General features: G+C 39.1%; 1 protein-coding gene across 1 annotated transcript in view; it reads left to right on the top strand.

Annotated features, from left to right (window-relative positions):
* The window catches only part of LOC138029772 (uncharacterized), a 63,106-nt gene extending 63,008 nt beyond the window's left edge, over positions 1–98 (top strand). Inside the window, exon 7 of the mRNA XM_068877598.1 lies at positions 1–98. This exon is cut by the window's left edge and continues 2,398 nt beyond it. The gene's annotated coding sequence lies outside the window, so the exon portion shown is untranslated.
* The last annotated feature ends 7,402 nt before the right edge of the window (positions 99–7,500 follow it).

Raw genomic sequence — 7,500 nt, 5'->3', positions numbered from 1 at the left:
TAAAATATTATTTGATTTGCGACTTTATACGTAAATTTCATCTTTTGCGGATAATTGTCACGTGGCAATAAAAACACAGGTAAAAAGCGAGTTCCCAATACCGTGGTATTTTATTTAGTTTTAGCGTCAAAGGTTTCCTTATGCAATTTTTCCCCGTTGGACTGATCAGTTTGGAGATTAATAGCAGTAAATTTGGTTTTGCCGTGTTTTTAGGGGCAGTACGTTACTTACTGACAATTTACCTTGTTGTGGAGAATCTCCAGTTTAACGTCTTGGCTATGCTTACAAGACCAATCAATATCTCTGCGTTCTACCAACTGTGTTACATTTCTGAAGGTTATTTCAGTCATGCAGTTCATTAGTCCTGAATAGGCCCACGTGCGAGGGTCAGCACACATCCGACTGGCAATTTATGTGCCCTAATAAATTACATGGCGACATTGGTCAGTTCACTCCCTTCTCTTTGCGAACAGTTTATGGACCCTGTTAAGCCCAAGTGTATGGGCCATCGCCCATATGCTAGGATATTACAAAGTCAAGCAACTAACAGGGCTGGGCTGACACCTGAGAGAACGTTTGCGTTGGGCACGAGAAGCCCGGACGCGAAGACCTTTAATAGAATCTTCCCTATCCACGCAATACAATCGAACCTCCGGTTGCGACCATCTCTCCTCAGCGACCACTTTTCCAAAATACCAAAAGTTTTCAAGTAAAATCACTAGATTTGGAACCTCTTGTAAGCGACCGCGACCACTTTTAGAGCTAATAGTTTGAAATTTTCTTTCGTTTTTAACCTCCCGTGAGCGACCACTTGGCAGGTAATTTTCGGTTTCACTAGACAACGAGCAGTGTCTCTTACTCTAGAATCGTTGAAACGAACGCGTACGTTGAACTTTTAATGACAGGAACTGCGGGTGACAAATACTGCGGGCGTTGGTTAGAGTGAAAAGAGAGACTGAAATGGTTTCATATTGCGTTTTGGAACCCCGGCGCTCAGGTGACGGAGTGTTCTTATTGGTCGATCTCTGGAGCAGGGATGACGTCAACTTTGAGAAATGTCAATCAACTCTAAATTCGCGGTAATTTGGAGGCGTTTTACGATGAGAATTTAAAACAAGAACGGGAGCCGCATTGGCTCTTCTTGAAAAGCAAGATGCTTTGGCCATTCTGCCTACAGGTTTCATTAAAAGCTTTATTAGTGAAAGTTTCACTTTTCTGCTGAAAAGCGTTATTGACGCTGTTGTGCCAACCGTGATTATTATTATGTCGTACCGCAAGGATGTTGCGGTTATCGCTAAATTGCAGAAATAGTATACACCGATTTACAGGTATTATGTTCCGATTTTCTACCACTAAGAGTTTTACCTATTTTACGTGTAAAGCCTCCGATTCTACCAATTTTAGGACTGAAGTGTTCGATTTGCTTTATATTGTTATTCTCCGATTCTACGATTTCACCTTACATGTACCATGCTTTTTAAATTATTCTACGATTCTTCCGATTCAAAGATGGCCAAAATAATCAAGCAACAGTTGCCATTGCGAAAAAGATTGTCTACTGTTTCACCAGAAATGAAGGATTAAATATCAAGCATGAATTCCTTGCTTCCATCGTCATCTGCGGTAGTCTTGAAGACTTTTGATTTCGAACTGTGAGGCGTGTGGCGAATTACTGGCGAACTAGACGCTCCGTGAGCGTACACTGGGTTGCATGTGGTACGTGAAGCGTTCCAGGAAATTTTTTCAAGTCGGGGGTCATTAAGACCATTTAAGGGGTCACCCAGAAGTCATACCAGCAGATTCCCTTTGGCTCACACGTTCATACGACGAAACATATCCTTTTGTGAGGTTAAAAACCTGGCTACTGGCCTATTAATTAATCATTTGTCAGAAAGAAGAAATTCCTGTCATCTTTAGAAAAAGTAGACACGCATTGATTACGTGTGGTATTGAAGCAACACAGCGATTTATTCCATATTGTCAACTGAGCTGCGTGTTGTCTTCCAGGAGATTCAAGTTGTCTTTGCGTAATATGTAGCTGTAACAGTGCATGATATTTATTGTTTTAGTATTGTATATCATTGTAGTGCCATGGTAGAAGTCGTAGGTAAATAGCCCTCTGAGAAGACATGTGGTTACTAGCAAAGTACTGAACCCAGAAAGATTGAAGAAAATAAAAGGGAATCGAGAAACATTGGCTTCTTGATCATTTTCAAGTTCCCTCACAACTTCTTTTCACTACAAGTTTAAAGGGGCTAGGTCACGCAATTTTAGGCAATTTCAGCATTGATCAGATGGTCATAGAATTAACTGAAATAACAAAATAACGGCTCAAAACTACAGAAGAACTCAAACAAAACAGGAAAGCTAAGAAGGGACAAGGATGGACAAAACTGGGAAGGATTGAAATGGATTGTATTTGGGTAAATTTGAAAAACGTCGGCCCACCTTTTTTCAAATTTGTATCAGTTTATATCAAAATGTCATTTAAACAGCTGGAAAATCATTCTCAGTTGTTATGTTGCCGTGATTTTGCAAATGAAAGACTTGCTCTGCCAATTTGACATTTAGAGCTCATAACTAACAAAATTAAACAAAATTACCTAAAACAGCGTGACCTAGCCCCTTTAAGAGTGCACTCTGAGCATCTGACAGTTTTGTAATACTAAAGTTTACTAAAGTTTTCCAAAATTACGCTGTCCGGCGGGGTTAGTATCTGGATGGGTGACCTTAAAAAATAGACCACTTCGTATAACAGAAGGATTGGACCGAAAATTCTATTATAACGCTAACAAATGCGAACTAAGCAAGGTACAGATTTCGTTAGCTTTCTTTATGCAAAACAAATATTGATGCAAAATTTAATAAATTTTGATACACAGTTTTTAGGAAGAGCAGAAGGAAGTTTCCAGGACAGTCGATCGACAATAAAATATTTTGCCATCAGCAAAAAAAATTTAGGACATCAAAACAACATTAATTTTGAACCACGAATATAAAAAGTTACGATCAGGGACAAACATTTTAAGAGATTTTTGCTACGTTCAATTTTGTCATTTTACTTTTGGCTGTACAAATAAATCGCAAAATGGAAAGTGACATCGGATTCAGCGGGCGCCGTGATCAAGTTACCGCGGCGTGTTTACTCGCGAAACAGTGAAGCATCTGTGTCAAATGATGGCAAGATACCGGGTTTTTGTTTTTGTTAGTTTTCTTTTTCTTTCAATTGTTATAAACTGACAAGAAATGTGCGGATTCAACACAAAGATCACAATCGCCCAGCGCTTGAGGTTGACCATTGTTTCTGCAAAGTCAAAAATTTACTCTCCAAGACGAGGTTATTTATCACCAGGTAATTCCATCGTTTTGGGAATAGCAGCTACTTTATTATTCATCAGCGTCACAAATTCTTGACGGGGCTCATTGTGTTGAAACTCAAGCACGCTTTCAACAGACCTGTTTATTTTCGTGACTTAGCGCTGCTTACGGTGCACTACCACAAAATCCTTCCTTATCATATTTCAACACACGTATGCAAATTTGTTAAGCTCGAAAATTACACAACATGACAAAATTTCACAAAACGTGGAAATCTCACAGATCTTTTCCAGCGAAAAATTTATTGAAACAAACAACATATTTGCTATTAGAGGCAAAAACTCCTTCCTATTTTAATTGTGTGCGTGCAAACGAGACACACAATCGGTGTCACAAAGCATATGCAATTAAATAAATTGCTGACAGTTCACATCAAACCCTTTTAGAAAGAACCTTGACCGTAAATAATAGAGCACCAAAGAGACAACAATCTTTCATTCAAAAAGTTTTTCACTGTCACATTTCCATGTTTTTTTTTACCTTTGCAGAGTTCAGTACAAAATAAATGTTACTTGCCAGACAACTTAGATGCGACTTCAGTAATCACTGTGATGCATTCAAGGCGTTCGATTCCTTCAATGTTTGTTAAATCCATGAAAGAATTGCCATTTGATATCAGTGTTGTGTATAATACTAAGTTAGTAAAATATTAGAAACAAAGCTCACTTGATATCCAACGGCGAAAAATGAAATTGTTGTCGAAGACTCGTCGCTTTAAAGATTTCAGATATTTATTTTTCAGCGCCTGTCTGGCTCACTCAATGGACGTTCCATTCTTGAGCTCCATGAGGGTATATTTTGTTTAAAGATCCACTAAAACGCCATTTGCGTTATAATGACTTTCGACGGTATTGAAGGTTAATTAAATGTCCCCCTGTGTGCACCAGAGAAATCTACGCATTACCCCAGCCCCCTCAAAAGTAACAAAATATGCATAGAAGACTCTATGTACAAAAACACCACTTAGCAGGGGAGTGGCAGGTAAGAATTTTACCGACATGTAAAAAAATAAAACAAGACGCTCAGTGAGCGTACACTGGGTTGCCTTTGGTACGTGCAGCGTTCCAGGCAATTTTTTCAAGTTGGGGGGTCATTAAGACCATTTAAGGGGTCACCCAGAAGTCATACCAGCAGAGGCCCTTTGGCTCACAGGTCCGCACACGTTCGTACGACGAAACAGATCCTTTTCTGAGGTTAAAAACCGGGTTACCGGCCTATTAATTAATCATTTGTCAGAAAGAAGAAATTCCTGTCATCTTTAGAAAAAATAGACACGCTTTGCTTACGTGTGGTATTGAAGTAACACAGCAATTTATTCCATAATGTCAACTGAGCTGCGTGTTGTCTTCCAGGAGATTCAAGTCGTCTTTGCGTAATATGTAGTTCTAACAGTGCATGATATTGTTTTGGTATTGTCTATCATTATAGTGCCATGGTAGAAGTCTTATGTAAATAGCCCCCTGAGAAGACATGTGGTTACTAGCAAAGTACTGAACCCAGAAAGATTGAAGAAAATAAAAGGGAATCGAGAAACATTGGCTTGTGGGCTGACATGTTGATCATTTTCAAGTTCCCTCACAACTTATTTTCAACTTATTTTCAACTTATTTTCAACTTATTTTCAACTTATTTTTATCACAAGTTTAAGCGTGCCCTCTGAGCATCTGACAGCTTTGTAATACTAAAGTTTACTGCAATTAATCCCTGTCCGGCGGGGCTAGTTTCTGGATGGGTGACCTAAAAAATATTCCCCATCGTAAAGCAGAAGCATTGGACCAAAAATACTATTAACGCTAACAAATGCAAACTCAAAAAGGTACAGATTTTGTTAGCTTGCTTTATGCAAAACAAATATTGATGCAAAAGTAAATAAATATTGATACACAGTTTTTAGAAAGAGAAGAAGGAAGTTTCCAGGACACCCTGCTAGCAGAGCCTTTCTTTCGCTTGCTCGATTTTGGCGTTCTCGAGAAAGGCTCTGCATGAATCGAGTAAGATCTTTATTGAATATGCGCTGCATGTTGCCAGGATACAGTCTCGAACCCAAGCCTAATATGCCAGAGCTCACCGCCATCTTGGTTTTTCATGGTACAGCGGGCTTAATTATAACCATCGGTTTTGTCACTAAACGGACGCTCCCACTGGAAAAACCGGTTTGACGAGAGAAAACAAGATTGAGTAGTCCAGAAGCTCGGGCTGCGGCGGCTTCAAAGAGTTGACGCGATTCGGACAGAGCCTACTTTTCTCCTCCTCACTAAAGAAAAAGACAAAAGGAGGCTCTGCTCGCAGGGTGTTTCCAGGACGATCGATCGAGAATAAAATATTTACGACATGAAAACAACATTAATTTTGAACCGTGAATATAGAATATAAAAAGTTACTATCAGCGACAAACATTTTGGGAGATTTTTGCTGCGTTCAATTTTGTTATTCTACGTTTGGCTGCACAAATAAATCGCAAAATCGAAAGTGACATCGCCGGAATTCAGCGGGCGCCGTGATTAAGTTACCACGGCATGTTTACTCTCCAAACAGTGAAGCATCTGTGTCAAGTGAGTTGGGCGATTGTGATCTTTGTTTTGAATTCGCTCATTTATTTTCAAACTTTATAACACTTGGCAGTAAGTTTCTTTTTCTGTCAAGTGTTATAAAGTTTGAAAATAAATGAGCGAATTCAAAACAAAGATCACAATCGCCCAACTCTTGAGGTTGACCATTGTTTCTGCAAAGTCAAAGATTTACTCTCCAAGACGAGGTTATTTATCACCAGGTAATTCCATCATTTTGGAAATAGCAGCTACTTTATTATTCATCGGCGTCACAATTTTTTGCTGATTTTGGGGCCCATTTTGTTGAAACTCAAGCACGCTTCCTTACAGACGTGTTTATTTTCGTGAACCCTTCCTGCTTACAGAGCACTACTAAAAATCCATCCGTATCACATTTCAAGCCAGGTATGCAAGCTCGAAAATTCATTACACAACATGACATTATAATTCAAAAAGGCAGAAAACATGACGACATCCTTTTCGAGCGAAACATTTATTGAAACAAACAACATATTTGCTTTTGGAGGCAAAAAACCCTTGCTATTTCAATTGTGTGCGTGCAAACAGAGACACAATCCGTGTCACAACGCATAAGCAATCAAATAAATTTCTGACAGTTCACACATCGAACCCTTTTCGAAAGAACTTTGACCGTAAATAATGAAGCACAAAAGAGACAACAAGCTTTCATTCAAATAATACTTCATTGTCACATTTCCATTTTTTTTTACCTTTGCAGAGTTGAGTACAAAATACCGGTAAGACAACTAAGATGCGACTTGAGTAAACACTGTGATGAATTCAAGGCGTTCGATTCCTTCAATGTTTGTTAAATCCATCAAAAAATTGTCATTTGATTTCAGTGTTTTATATAATACCAAGGTAGTAAAATATAAGAAAGAAAGCTCACTTGATATGCCACGGCGAAAAATTAAATTTTTGTCGAAGATCGTTACTCGTGGCTTTAAAGAATCCAGATATTTGTTTCAGCGCCTTTCCTCTTCATCCAATTGACGTACCATTCTTGAGCTCCATAAGGGTATAGTTTGTTTAAAGATCCACTAAAACTCCATTCACGTTACAATGACTTTCGACGCCATTGCAGGTTAATTAAATGTTCTTCTTTGTGCAGGGAAATCTACGCATTACCCAAGCCCCCTCAAACCTAACACAATACGCACAGAAGACTCTATGCACAAAGACACCACTTAGCAGGGGAGTGACAGGCAAGAATTCTCCCGACACGGAAAAAAAAAATAAAATAAAAGACCCACGAAATGAAACAGAGATTCCGACTGGGTTTGGCAACCCAGTAAAAACGACGAAATGCAACGCAGATTCCGACTGGGTTTAGCAACCCAGTAATTACATTTGCTTGAATCTTCCTTTAGTGACATAGCCTCCTTTGTCCTGGGATCATCTGTTGCTCTTTCACACAAGGAGGAAGCGAGTAACTTTGAAATGTAGTAAATCCAAGCTTCTCCAAAATAACGTTCAGAGAAAACCATGCTCACGTATGATGTCTTCGGTTGTTGGGCTTCTGAAGGCTCACCGGGGCTGCTTTTCGATCATC

The sequence above is a fragment of the Montipora capricornis genome, chromosome 13, assembly GCF_036669925.1.
Source record: "Montipora capricornis isolate CH-2021 chromosome 13, ASM3666992v2, whole genome shotgun sequence".
Taxonomy (NCBI): Eukaryota; Metazoa; Cnidaria; class Anthozoa; order Scleractinia; family Acroporidae; genus Montipora; species Montipora capricornis.
Note: the sequence above shows the minus strand (reverse complement) of the source record. Positions and strands in the feature narration are given on the sequence as shown.